The sequence below is a fragment of the Labrus mixtus genome, chromosome 22, assembly GCF_963584025.1.
Source record: "Labrus mixtus chromosome 22, fLabMix1.1, whole genome shotgun sequence".
NCBI lineage: Eukaryota > Metazoa > Chordata > Actinopteri > Labriformes > Labridae > Labrus > Labrus mixtus.
Genome location: NC_083633.1, coordinates 14245429 through 14260612, shown reverse-complemented (window position 1 = coordinate 14260612; position 15184 = coordinate 14245429). Strand labels below are relative to the sequence as shown.

The following is a 15184-nucleotide window of genomic DNA, read 5'->3' as shown; positions in this document are numbered from 1 at the left end:
CAAACCAGCTCATACATAACACAAATACATGAAGGTTATCACAAAAATGAAGGACATAAAGGTAGTCAAAAAAAAAGAAGAAATACAGGCTATATGTCTGAGACCCCAGCAGTCCAACTACCACTTCAAAAGGAGAAGCTGAGGCCTCTTTGGAAATCCATGTAATATTGAAGATGACAATAAAGGGCCAGTATGTTCTAAATAAAGATCCACACCTCATAGAAATGATCTACCGAGGAGTGGGTAATGTTTTCATTTGGAATGCATTCAATTGTAAGGTCGTGCCATTATCTCAAGTTTAATATTCTTCCCCACTGCAAAGTAGACTAGAAGTGGCTTTTGTAATATGAACGTCAGGAGGAACAAGGAGGAGGAGGGACATCAAGTTTAAGTCCATTTGAACGGCAAAAACAACAGAAAGTTCTGGTGTGTTCTTTATGTAGAAAATATGAAATCCCATTTGTTTCATTTTGAATCTAAGCAACTTTGCAGTATGCATTTGAAAAAGATCAGCAGAAAAGTAAACATAATTTGTAACTGGAGAGCTCAAATTACTCACACACTGATATGATTACTGGTTAGTGCTATTTCACAGTCCATAGCTATAGGCTGAAATGTTCAACATGTCACTAAATTATGCTTCAAATGCGATTAGCTGATGAATAATGCATCAGTGAGGGTAAGAATAAACCATGAGCTTTATGTACTCATGGGGATCAGTTTAGATGTTAAAAGAAAAAGGTTCATGAGGGTGTGTGTTTCAGTCTGTAAGCATCAGGATTGTTTTCAGTTTGTGTGTAGTGTGAAATCGATCTTGATGCCGATTTGTAATCCTGTAATCATTCAGCCTGTAGTAAATCATGTACACAGAAAAAGTTTGACTACAGCTGATGGGGGAGCTGTTTATCTGTTGATAAAGCTCAGAGCATGTATCAGGGCAGCTGTTCAAAAAAATCCACAAAATGTCAAAATATAACACACGGCAGGAGAAACCAAAGAACTGAAGCGTAGTTTCAAACATGAGGAAAGGTCAGCGAGTCATTCTCAGATGTGAACTTCAACTCCATCAACAAAAGAATGATATGTTGGAAAATGTTTTTTTTTTTTTTTTACCCAAAAGAAGAAGTGACTCTTCATGCATTCAAACTGACTCCTCCACATATCTCTCCTCAAAAGTGTCAGTGACCTTGAAGTCGCCTGCCTCTGCTATAATCTCAGATTAAGTGTTAAAAGGCCATTATGGAGGCCAGCGGTAATCTGCCTTCTTTCCCTCTTGGTGTTGGAGGCCGGATCTAATTAAAACCATCACACTGATCTATGTGTGTGTGTGTGTGTGTGTGTGTGTGTGTGTGTGTGTGTGTGTGTGTGTGTGCGTGGTAATAGATGCTTTTGTTACAGCATAATCTGTCTGCAAAACTAGCCAGCATTTCTTAGAATGTACTTGGTTTACAAGCGTGTGTGTGTGTGTGTGTATGTGTGTGTGTGTGTGTGTGTGTGTGTGTGTGTGTGTGTGTGTGTGTGTGTGTGTGTGTGTGTGTGTTCAGGTGTTGGAGTTGTGTGCTTGTACTAGAGCGTATCTTGAACACTCACAGTCTGAGTTGCAATTAGCGTGAGCTGCCAATCAAATTGGAGTGTGCTTTCAACAGGAAATGAATTAATGAGAAAATAAATAAAAAATGTAAGCAACCAAGAGCCGGAGTTAATTGGTTATTACACTAAAGAGATAGAGGGATGTGAGATGGAGGGGTGCAAACAGGGAACAGCAGGATGAAAGAATGTGTTGGGACTGGAACAGAACTGAACAGACTACAGGGGGACAGAGAAATGAAAATGGAGGGGAGGAAGACAAAGAAAAAAAAAAACCCTACATAACTGAAACATTCATTAAGAGAGAGAGTCGGAGTCAAGAGGAAACAACGACTTAATTAAACATGCTGCTGTTTGACATTGCATAATTATATCAGTGAATTAACGTGAATGCAGTTTAATAGTGATCACTGGTATGTTGGAGAGCATCGTTGGTAGAGGTGCATTAAATGACTGTGAACATTTAGACGTCAATATGTAAAAGCAGACCTTAAAGACCCGGTTAGTGTGAGAGAAATTTCATACAAAAATATGAGAATTACTAGTTCTCTGAAGAAGTACAAGCTCGGTGTGATAAATCAGAAAACCTTTTTACAATGTGTAGCATACAGAGAAGAGATTACAGTTGTCCTCTGAAGACAGTTTAAAGTTTAAATAGAGAAACCCCCCCCCCCCCCACAGTATCGACATATCAAACAACAATGGAGCAATACACATATAGGAATGCAAATTCATTCAAATGCAATCAAATTGTCTGGTAAAACAATGGGAAGCCACAGATCAAAGGGACAGTCAGGAAATCACAGATTAAAAGACAGGATGTTTCACACCTCCACTCTCAACGATTAGTTTTGTCAAAATTCCATTACATCGACATGGAACGATATGGAACAGCTACATGTCCAGGTTTGTGGTCTGTTTTTCCAAACCCACTGTTTTTCCAAAACTTTATTACCGAGTGTCTTTGTTGCCTTAACCTCGTCACACCCAGACATCAGGGCATAAAACCTAGACTCCATCTATCTACTGCTTTAAACGACCACTGTCCATCCCAACTTTGTGTTCCGTGGTGTACAAGAACGCAGCACCATGAACGCAACACGTTCAGCTATAAAACAGAAGTTTTAGGAGCAAGTGCTGCATACTGTTCCAGCTAAAGGGTACTATAATTGAACAGCGAGACAGCAAGAGAGAGGGAGAGGTGAACAGCTCGCTGGCCTTTTGCTAAATGGAGCGGTGAGAGTGTCAAGTGTCCGACAGACTGTGAAGAAAGAGAGAACGAGGAAGAGAAGGAGAGAGGTAAGGCAAACATATATCTATCTGTTTTGTTTTTTTTTACTTGGTGGAAAACGAGTGTGGTGACTCTGCAGTTATAAAAAAAAAATGGGTGTTTGGGTATGGTCACACGTTTGTGACATTGTTTACCTTGTTTCATTTGTGTGTGCGTGTGTGTTAGTGTGAGTTTGTTCCGAGGTGGCACAGGAGGTCAGCTTGAGTTAAATGACCAGCGAGAGGCGCTGGTGTTGCTGGTTTCCTTAGCAAGACCCTGGAGTCGAGGCTAAATATATAGGAGCATACAAACACACACACACACACACACACACACACACACACACACACGCACAAACTCACACAGAGTCAATAAATTAAACTGTCACAACGACCGAGTCTCTGGGCACAAGGAAAATAAGGCCACTATTGCGGAGGTCATTTCATTCTTTAATGTTTCCCTTTCACACACACGCAGGCACACACACACACACACACACACACACACACACACACACACACACACACACACACACACACACACACACACACCCACACATACACACCAGACCAACAGTGGAAAGAGTGTAGGCCAAAGAAGTGACATACACACATACACGTAGAGCAAGGTCATCATCAGAGCCCTGGCAGTGTAATCAAAGGACGGATTAATTGATATAATGGAGTGAGGTGGACCAGGTGAAGCGAGGATGATGGAGGGATGAAGAGGAACGTTAAAGGAGGACAGAAAAAGACAAAAAGGCTCATGGGGGATGAAAGAGGATGAATTGATTTTTAATAAAGTTCTAACTTTCGAAAGCCTTTTCATTTCAACCGAGCGTGGCTATCAAATATAGAGCGAGCAGGATAAAGTGTGTACGTTTCCATTAGAGTATGCTTGTCTCTCAAACTTATACATACTGTATGTGTTTGTTTATATGTGTGTTGATGTTTTTTGTGAGTATAGAGACAACAAGAGAAAAATGGGACAGGAGGTGAGGAGAGAAAAACAAGAAGTTGGTGTTTCAAAAGTTTGTGTTTCAAAATGTGTGAAAACAGGCACTTAATATACATTTCACACCTTACTTTGTAAGATATCTCTGCTTTATTCAGCTGAAGTGTTATTTGTGTACTCCTCGCCATCATAACTGTTGGTAATAATACAAAAAAATACATTGTACTGAACAACTGGCTGAACATCTTTGAGGAGGTTTTAAACCTGTTGACCCCAAGAAGGATCACGTGTGACATCACAGCATACCTACACACCTATAGGGTACGCTATGACATCACTGCAGAAAAATGAAACCGAAAGAGATCTGCAAAAAAAAAAAAAAAAAAAAAAAAAAAAAAAGACTCTGAAGGGTTTCATGACTACTTTTTCATTCCTGAGCTGTGAGAATTAAAAGGGGCCAGGACACATTCAAATTTTCCTTACATGATCATTGTCTATACAGGATATCATCATCAAATTGTTCCTAAAGCTCAACTCCCGGTCGGCTTTAGTGCATTCTCTTAAATTAAGCGTATCACAATTTCTGTTTTCAGTCACTTCTGCATGGGTAGACAATCCAAGCAACACGTACTTATGATTTAATGGTGCAGAGCAACCGGTGGAAAAAAGCAAACTGAATTAAATCAAGGCTGTTAGGAGGTGTTGCTGCATAAGGATAAGAAGTGGAGAAGGGTTCAAGTATTTAACATTTACATCTATGAATAGCATACATGCTTGAAAACATCTCTGGATTCTCCGTTTTGGCTTTAGATATGCTAATGTTACAAACTTGTTCAATCAATGCTGGCGTGGCGCGGCGCGGCTGTTTCTATACTGATGTTAAACGTTACAAGAATTTCTGCAAAGCGTTTCCCAGTATTTTCAGTGTCTGATGTTTAAAGGTGTAACAGCATGTCAGTAAGTTAGTTAAGTTGATATTTTAAAGACTAAAGAGCTGAACTGTCTTAGTTTAGCAGAACCAGCGTCTGAACGTCGCTGCTAGGAACTGTCTCTTCATCGAGGACGCGAACAGAGAAACACCATTTGTGGTTTTCATGTTACAGTTACAGGGTCAATGACAAAAGAAAAATAGAGTGCAGCTATCTCATAGCATTAACTTAATAGACTGTGAGGCCAACAATCCCATGAATACAGTAGTGAGTGTTGTGTTAGCGTGGCGTCACAGTGATTCAGTCAGACCTCTGACAAAGACTCTGAGTAGGAGAGGTAGGGATTATGTAACTGGGGGACCTATTGTATGGGGAGTTTGTTCCTGTTCAAACATTCAAACCTCGTCCTTGAATCTCACAATATCTTTACATTTTATTCTTCTGAGGCTCTTTTTCTTTATCTGACAAAAAGAAGCGTCATCATATCCGTTTTAAAGTCGAGTCTTTTCTCGTGTAAGCATTTAAAGCTCTCCACTTTCAAGTGTTTGATTTGAACAAAAGCAACCAATTCTCCAAATTAGTATTTTGTGCTACACATGACAACTTAAAAGTGTTTGCTTTTTGTGTTCCCACTGAGTGCGGAAGACAAGATTACTGTTTATCTGCACAAATGTCAAAGCCTTATCGTGTCGTCCTCTTTATTCTCTGTGTCTTTTCCCGCTTCTGTACCCACAAACACACGCACACACACATACACCAACACTGACAAAGACGACATCATACCAACACAAACACGCGCAGAGATTTCAGCTTTCTAAGAAATGTCTCTAGTGTTCTCTCTCTCACTCTGGCTCCCTCACAAACACATAATTACAGTTTTGATCAAAAAATGACAAACATTCAAAATGAAATGAAATGGAATCAAGTGAGAGGCTTTTTTTTGTAGTTCTTTCTCTCTTCATTTGAACCACACCTCTTTTCTCTATCCTCAGTTATTCCTTCATTATTGTTAATATGTAGGAGTTAGGTTTTGTCCATTTGCACTTGAAGAAAAGAAAAGGAGCAGCCTGAACGCGCGTGTGTGTGTATAGACAGGAAAAACTAGTCGACTTGTCGTTGGATTCAAAGATGCAATACGTGTGTTATTGTTTTACTGTGTTGTGCTGTTTAGGAATGATTAGTTCAAGAAAACGCAGCTGACATTTCGCCGTCTATGCGCTGTTCTTTTGCCATCCTTGACGTTGATTGGGGATATTTAGGATACCAAGTAGTGTTTATATTAATTGTCAAAAAAAAAAAAAAAAAAAAGTCCTTTCAAGTTGAACTCCCTTGTGTTCTGAGTATAATTGGTAAATGAACCTTTTCCTCTTTCAACTCTTTAATTAGCTGCGTGGGTCCTGAAGGATTCAGTGTGGCAAATAAAACATTGATCTCGGTGGAGCGGACTGGAAGTAAAGTAAGCAATTATTATCATGAGCGATTATTTCTTCCATCACTTCTAAACTACACTCCAGTCTTTGGATTGAAACGTGGATTAGAAATGGTGTGGTATTGGGGCGCTGGTGGCGCAGTGGTTGGTGCACGCGCCCCATGTATGGAGGCTTTGGTCCTCCAAGCAGGCGGCCCGGGTTCAAATCCAGCCTGTGGCTCCTTTCCTGCATGTCATTCCCCACTCTCGCTCTCCCTGATTTCCGTCTCTATCCACTGTCCTTTCTCTCCATTAAAGGCACAAAAAGCCCCAAAAAAATAAAAAATGGTGTGGTATTGTAGCCGGTCTGACCTGAGAGAGGCTTTTTGTTATACTTTTATTATTATTTTAGGTTCAGTACAACATGGATATGTTTCAATTTAGGGAATGGTAGAGTTATTACTTTTTTAATGCTGTTATCTCGAGATTGTGGGTTAATTATTTTGTTACCTTGACAAAACAAAGTTCATTCTCACCTGACACCTGATAACGGGTTGATGTATCTCTTCAACTTGACTCAAGACAATTACTGTATGCTTCCTGGCATGGTGGTCCTAATCTCTGCTAAACAGAATAATATCAGTAATAGAGGGGACTACCTTTTCTTTTACATCAGACAACAGATACATTTTTTAAACCTTCAGATAACAAGTTAGTAATGATTTCAAGCACTGCAGTTCATGACAGTTTAGTGTAGGTCACCTTGAGACAAAATACTTTCTACTGTCTGTAATTAAAGAAGCTTTTTAATGTATCTCTATGCAGTTTATTCAGTCTATCTATTCAACAAAAATAGGTAGACAAAAACTTTTGTTCTGTACTGAAGGACTGTTCTCATACAACTCTGAACAGTTTTCTATACATTTGAAAGTCGCTCTGAATGAGAGAACTCTTTATCTGAATAATATCTCCAATCTCACGTACGTTTACAACACCCTGAATGTGAAACTCGCTCCACAAACACAGAGCTGACTGAGTCACCTTTTAAACTCCAAATACCAAAATGACTGTTTGTGTTTCCAAAAAGCAGCAGTCAGTGTTGTGTTCAACAAAGTCTGAGCGGGGCCCGTGTTCAATAAAGTGATGTTGCCAGGCAACAAACACTGATGCAGCCCGTTAAAGGAGTTATGGTGAATTCTGGTCGACTCCTCAGAGAGAGAAAAAAAAGTTGATTATAATGATCAGTTTGACTAGAAGTCCTTGGCACACACACACACACACACACACACAAATTCAAATTCAATACAAGGAAACTGAATGGATACAAATCAATCCAAACACACAAAGTTAGGACATCCTTTTGTTTCTCATTTAACAGTTTTTACTGCAGTCATTAAACATAACCTCTGACCTGATCATAAGAAAGTAGCAAATTGTGTTTGTGACAACTTCTGCACAGACACACACCTTTGTGCTCAAGCTCACCAACCTCAGAGGAGTCGCCCTAGGCTGCACTGACATCACGTTACCAAAGCAACAGGCAGATGGCTGTGATTGGACGAACAGGATGATGACTCAACTTCCCTCCCTCATCCTCCGCCTCTCTCCCAACATAATCTCTCTCTCTCTCTATCTCTCTCTCTCTCTCTCTCTCTCTCTCTCTGTAGAAGTGTCTCTCACTTTCTCATGCGCAACTTTTTGAACGTCAGGGATGCAGACAGAGGCACACACACGGACAGAGCCGCGTGATTATTTTCCAATCAAAATAATTGAAACTGTTGCACGTGTTGGCATGGACCAAAAACCTTTGAATTAAGCACTCAAGACACACACAGCCATGTTCAGGCTACACATTTGTGCTTAATAATCAGACAAGAAGGTGAAATGTTAAGCTCTAGATACCAAACTACAAACAAAAGAAACCTAATCTTGCATTCACACGTATAAAGGGAAACTGTTACATGGTAACCAGCCGACACAGCTCAAAGATGGACAGCAGTCTCTACAGTATCACCCCTATTCAGCTCTCCTAAAGGTGACAGAACAGAAGTGACAGAGTGTTAAATGGATACCCTGCCCCTTAAAAAATGGACATAAATGTTGTTGACATTGGGTGTAAGTGTGTGTGGACCTCCTAAAGCAGCCGAGCCTACCTTAAGTTAACCTAGTTCCACGGCACCGTCGAGCAGGCCCCGTTGGAGGCACGCTCACTAAATCATTCATTGTGGAGAGACAGGGAGAAACATGTTCCTGTGTGTGTAGCGAAGGAAAGAGTGAATGCAAAAAAAAGCACTGCGCTGTCTTCTGTTCTGGATGTTTACATGGCACTTTGTGCTCGGGAAAAAAAAAAAGGGGCGATTTCGTCACACATCAAAAAGGGATTAAAGCCGAAACATTTTTGAGGAGCTAATTTGGTGTGAAATTCGATTACCTACTCAATCTTTTATAATGGGAAAGGAGATCAACAGAGCACTGGGTGTGTGCTTTTGTGTGCATGATCACCCCTCTTTCATTACCTCGCTGATCCAGTTTTATGATGACAGACCAAAAGTGTCTGAATATTAAAGGGATAGTCCACATTTTTGGGTTCTTTTCTGTATAACCAATGCTTTTGTGCAGCAGCTTCAGCATCATGTTGGTTTCCAGATACATGTTCTGGCTATGAATGTTACTTCAAATGTGAACTTTATGCATATTTTACACACACACACACACACACACACACACACACACACACACACACACACACACGCACACACACACACACACACACACACACACACACACACTGACGTTTTAGTTGCTGAGTCAGGTACATTTACAAATGAAATAACAATTGTATGTGTTGTCAGTATATATAGGTTTGTGCAGCTTCAGGGAGCTTGAGAGTTTGTTTGGTGTACATTTGATCCACTTAGGACAAAGACTGTGTTGCTCGATCTGCCACCAGTATTTGTGTGAAACCAGATTAACACACGACACCATGATGTTCTTATTGATCCTCTCATCTCAGTCCCAATAAGAAAGTTAATGAGCACTCTCCAAACTGTACCTTTAAGGTGAAAGACATGCATTTAGTTCTTTTTTGACTTCCCTCTCTCTCTCTAAAATGACAGATGGTGCTCTCTCACCTCTCCCCTATTTATTCCTCAACCATCGCTCTCTTTTCGCTTCTCGTCTCTCCATAAATGTTTTATTTTAATCCCTGAATATTTGCAGTCCTCTTGTACTCTCGGTCTTTTCCTCTATACTCCACCTTTCCTCTTGTTTTTTCTTCCCTCACTCATGCCTCTCCTCTAGGAAATCCCTCTCTACCATCTGTTTGGCTGTGATGAATTCGAAGCCTTTCAGAACAAATCAACTTGGCCAAATTAATGAGACTCTCCAAGGGGATAAACTTTGTGTGTGTGTGTTTGTGTGTACGAGTGAGCGTGTGCACCCAAAATACTTTGTAATCTGTGGACTTTACCACTTATATATCCTGCAGTGACAGAAAAAAGTGTTAAAGAGAGAGTTCAACAGTTAAGGCTGTCTGCACACACTTTTTCTTAAACAACCAGATGGGCCTGTTATTACTCAGCCTCACTTGTTAACAACTGTTTTTTAGTGAGCCTAAAACACTTTGTTGACTGTTTTGTTCACACTTTTCTAAACCACATGTGGAAACTACCAAGCAATGTTTCTTAGGGTCAGAATGACTAATTTCATGATTTACTTGTAGCTGCTAAACATACACCAGCTACTTAATTGCAAAAAAACTAAACAAAAAAATCATCCAATAATATAGTGATTGATTCAGTATATGTGGCTTTCTAAGGAAACACGTCCAACATGAGCAGATTCAAACTTTTTAAAGTGCCGGTTTTCTGTTTGTTTTGTCATTTTTAGAACTGAAAAGTCAATAGATTTTAGAGTTTGAATCATCTGTTCCTGTACTGTAAAGCCGTTTCTTGTATTATTTCTGTCTTTTCTGTGTTTGTGTGTGTGTGTGTCATTTAACAGTTGTGTATACTCTGCTTTGGCTCAGGGGGACGCCAATCAAAGTTTGAAAGATAACCCTGGTGATGACTGTTTTAGTGAGAAGATCTTCCATGATGGGATAGAAAATATTTATTTAAATCCAGTCCAACTGTATTGACTCTTTTGAGTCATGCAATGCCCCACTGTGCTTTAAAACATAGGTCATTAGTTTCTCTACAGACTTAGGAGGGAAACAAAAACAACTCATATAAAAAATAAATAACAAAAGGGTAAATTAATGGGGCTATGAAACAAATGCATGTCCAAAGAAATGTGTTTCAAGGCAAAAATTAAAGAAGATTTATCACTTATGGGGCGATCCTCATTGACCATATTGACCAAAGGCCCATAAAACTGTCCGGTCAATATGAGGCTGATTCAGGGATGATACAAACTCTTGATATATTGAAACAGAGACACCACATATACATTCTCTCTGTCCCTCTGTGTGTGTTTGTGTGTGAAGATGGATAGTGCCTTGAAGTCACTTGCCTCATGGAGGAACTGGTGGTTGCAGCGCTAAACGTGCCTGGCCAGACCTGGTGTTAATACATAGACTAGAGCCAATTCATCTTCACTGACACGCACCCAATAGCACAGTAAATTACAGAGCGAGGGAGGGGGCGGGGGGGAAAAGATAGAGAGAGACAGAGGTGAGGGAAGAGGAGGAGTAAGGAAGGGGGAGGGATGCTGCAGAAAAGGGGGAGCGCATCTATAAAGTTCCCCAGGCAACTTTTAATGAATGCAACAGAAAGGGTTGAAATTCATACATCATCAATATTAGAGACAACGAACAGCAGGGAGTGCAGGGATTTAATCATGCCTCCTAGATAATAAATAAACCAGTACTCCTGCAGCTGGGGAATAAATACATCGAATGTGTCAGACTGTGATAGACAGGCAAAAATGGTTAAAAGAAAAGCAACTTTTTGCTCCGAACCAGCGCCAGTAATCATTTTTCATAACGCCTATTTCCTGCATCATGGATGGAACGAAAACGGACCATAAAAGTGGCCTTGGCAGAAGGTGCTGGCACTGACAATGGATCCTCACGCCAAAGGGCCTCTTTGCCAGACACATAAACAGCCCGGGAAAGTGGACACATGCCTTGGAGGACCAAATAAATCAAGCTTGCGTTCATATCTGTTGTTTAAAAGCGTCTTCCTTTCAATCAATGAGCAAAGCCTATAGAAGAAAGCTGCTGCAGGTGGGATCGAACTTATCCTCCATACGCTGTTGTTTATAGAATTATTATTTTTTAACTTAGCAGATTCTTCTTATGAAATGATGGTCAGAGGTGCTAGCTGTGCTAAATGCAAGGAAACAGGTTGCAACGTGTAAGAAAAGAGGAGCAAACTGAAGGTTTAAAGGTACTTTGTAATTTGAGTTTTAAATAAAAGACAGAGGCAGAAGTCCTCTTTAAAGGAGAGGTAATGACCCCCATGATCAAGAGGCGAGGCAAGAAACCTTTCTTGTCCTTTTCATCTATGATGACTTTCTTTCAGGTTAGATTTCAATCAGGCAGATGTCATTTCATCTGCCGCACAATGAAAGGTCATCAAGCAACAAAGTCACAGTAGAAAATGGTTTAATTTTGAGTGCAGCAGCAACAGGGCATAAAATCCAAGGCTGCCACGGGGATTGCTTTCTTCCCTGTAATCTAGAAATATCTTATTGAGAAGCTAAATGTTTCTCCTATAGGGAGCATGTGTAGAGACGAGAGCTGTTTCAATATAGATACCAGACGGGAAAAATCTCCAATGCAGTCTACATTTTGATATCTGGAATTGGCAAATACTCCAGTCAGTACGCGATTGGAATGGATACCATTATCTATTATTCACAAATTCTACTTATAATATCTAAAATGATGGCTGCCAAAAGTAACTGCGAGTTAAGAGCAGCAAAGAAAAAAAAAAAGGTTTTAGGTAGATGATTGGAAGCTTGGAAAATATCGCTATCCATTTTTCCCACAGCCAAAATATGTATGTTTCTTTATCCATCAGTACTCTTACTATGAGTGTCAGAATGGGACTTCATGAAGGAAAACATGTAACAGAGCATCTCCATAAATGTCCATAAGGATGGGGCACAAACCATCGTTGTGTGTCCCTGGAGTTGTGATGGCATTGAGAGATGAGGATGGTTGTTAATGCGTTCATTTAGGACAGGGGATAGAGTCATAAATTGGGTAGAGAGAGAGCGAGAGAGCGAGAGAGAGAGAGAGAGAGAGAGAGAGAGAGAGAGAGAGTAGGGAATTTACATGTGGGAAAGGAGCCACAGGTCATATTCCAACCCGGGCCGTCCGCTTGGAGGACGTAGGCCTTCATAAATGGGGCGCCCACACTAACCTCTAGTCTACCAGCGCCCCCCAACCGTAGAGCATTTTTGATACCTTGATATAAATTGTATTTAATCTGCCGCCAAATTCTCAGAAGTGTGTGAAAGGTTGCATCAAAGAGGCTCAGCCTGGTCACTGACCCCTGTACCATAGAGAGGATGGGGCAGGACTAATTAGAGGACTAATTACCCCTCTGGGATAATAACACACACTAACACACACACACACACACACACACACACACACACACACACACACACACACACACACACACACACACACACACACACACACACACACACACACACACACACACACACACACACACACACACACACACACACAGAGCTGGCACTTTTGCTGTTATAAGAACAGATGCTCTTCCTATTAAAAATCCTTCAACAATAATAGACATAAAAAACTCACTTTTAAGTGAAACAGCCTTCTGCACCTTTACTTCTCTTTCAGTCACTCCTGCCAATCATCTTTTATAATTGTCATTGCAGAGCGTGTCCTATATAGCCAGCACTGGCAGCAGCAGTGACTGGCAGCAAAAACTGATTTCTGTTTGCCAGGACAGTACATTCAAGACCAATGACGCCAGCACAGCACCCACGTTTGGACAGGAAACCAGAGTGTTCATGTTCAGGTTGTATTTTTGTGCATGTGTTGGGCAGTTCGTACTGCAGTGTTTTAATTGGCCCATGCTAAGGCTTGAAGCTGTTGGTAGACAGAGAGGGATGTGTGTAAATTAAGGCATACATAAAAGTGCTGCTGACTCGTAAACAGAAGGGCTGAAATGCATATAAGAAAGTTAAAGTTATCTTGGCAGGCTCTGTTCATTTATTAATGCATCACATTTGTTATTTTTTACTGATGATTCATATATATATTCCATACTGGATTAACATGATTAATTAAAGATTCTAGACATGAGCTGACTGAAATGTGTCACTTGGGTTGGATGTCTCTGGTTTATGTGCTTTACTAAATTCATCATATGAGATTTACATTACTTATTGACAATTTGACTGATTAATTATCAGTATATTAAGTAAAAGACTTAAAATGTCTCAATGATGAACTGAAAAAGTCCCTTCACATCATGCAGTTTCTTCAAGTCGTGTTTCTGGCTAAATTTAATGACAATATTCTCCTTTGGACTCTGTTTCAGTCTGGAGTAGTTCTCAGGGAAAAGTAGGATCAAACTGTATCTATGTGTTCTAGCAGGTGAAAGAGAGAGTGATGAGCGCACTGAGAGGGAGCCAGAACAGACACAACAACTATATCCTGGAAAAACCCAAAATATGAAAAAACTAAAGAGGAACTGCAGAGCCGATGCTACATGTGGTCATCACTATGAGAGGCACTCTTTGCTAAAGTTCTGATGCGAGTCTTTTGGTACTGCTCTTCAATTCTCTCCCTTATAAAACGATCTTTGGCTGACAAAATACACTCGCTGCCAAATTCTTTCACCTGAGGTGAAACAGCTTTTATGTTGGCCTCCAGTAGCTCGTGGGTTTAATGCGAATAGGGACAGCTAAAATGATCCATTAGTTATTCTAAGATGGTGAATAGATGGTTTGCTTTGGCTACAAACGTGAAGCAGCTTTCTTAGTCATTGCTAACGAGAGGGGGGAAAACAGATTGGACAGCAGATTTGTTAATGTCAGAGATTAGTGAAATTGCACATTTTGCCAATCTCTCTGTGACTGAACTCAGAGTCACTCACACAGGTGTGGCCAAAATGTCCACATTATCACCCTCTCATATGTGGGCAAAAGCTGCACTGTGGAGCCAAATGATTCTCATGCTTATTAACAGAAGACAATGTGTGTGTGTGTGTGTGTGTGTCAGCTATGACTCAGTCCATGTAAGGGTGCAGCCAAGTAATTATATGCTGTGTGTAAACAAACACCCCCCCCCCCCCCCCCCCCACACACACACTTTAGCTCCCCATTTCCCCCTCTTTCTGTCTCTCCAAATATTATCAACCAAAGCAAAACATTGCTTTCACACAATAACACTATAGACACATATAAACACAAAAAGAGTCAATGCTATTTAGAGGAACTATTGGCATCATTCACTAGAGTGTGTACCCTTAGATTTACTGACAAATTCAGATTTGACCATGCAAGGAGTGTCTTGTTTCTCCCTAAATGTGGACAGATTTTTCAGATACGTTAGGAGTAAAGCCCTCTATTGTCCATCCATATGCATAAACACACTCTACAAACACACACACACACGATGCCAGCCATTACGAGAGCTGCCAGAGGGAATAGGATGAAAATGAATGCCGAGCGAGGGAGACATGAGGAGGGGAAAAAAAAAAAGGGAAAACATTGAGGATGGAGAAAAGCCCATGTGGCAGAGGGAGATTCTCATCTTCACTGAAATCAGCTGATCCCTCCCTCCCTCCCTCCTGTCTCTCTCCATCCATCCCTGTCCTCCACCTCCCTCTTTCCCTTCCTCCCTCCCACCTTTATCTTTTTTCAACCAACCTCTTCTCAATTTCTCTCGCCAACTCTCTCTCCCTCGTCTACTCCTACTCCCTCTCTTTCTCTGCTTTCACTCTTTCGTATTATCGCTCTCTCTGTATTCCACCTCCCTCATCCTCTCTCTGTCACAGTGGGAGAGCTGCAGGCAGACAGAGGCTGCATACACTTATG

At 40.7% G+C, this 15184-nt stretch overlaps 1 protein-coding gene across 2 annotated transcripts in view; it reads right to left on the bottom strand.

The window, feature by feature from the left end:
• The window catches only part of cacna2d4a (calcium channel, voltage-dependent, alpha 2/delta subunit 4a), an 83393-nt gene that overhangs the window by 15622 nt on the left and 52587 nt on the right, over nucleotides 1-15184 (bottom strand). The window lies entirely within an intron of this gene.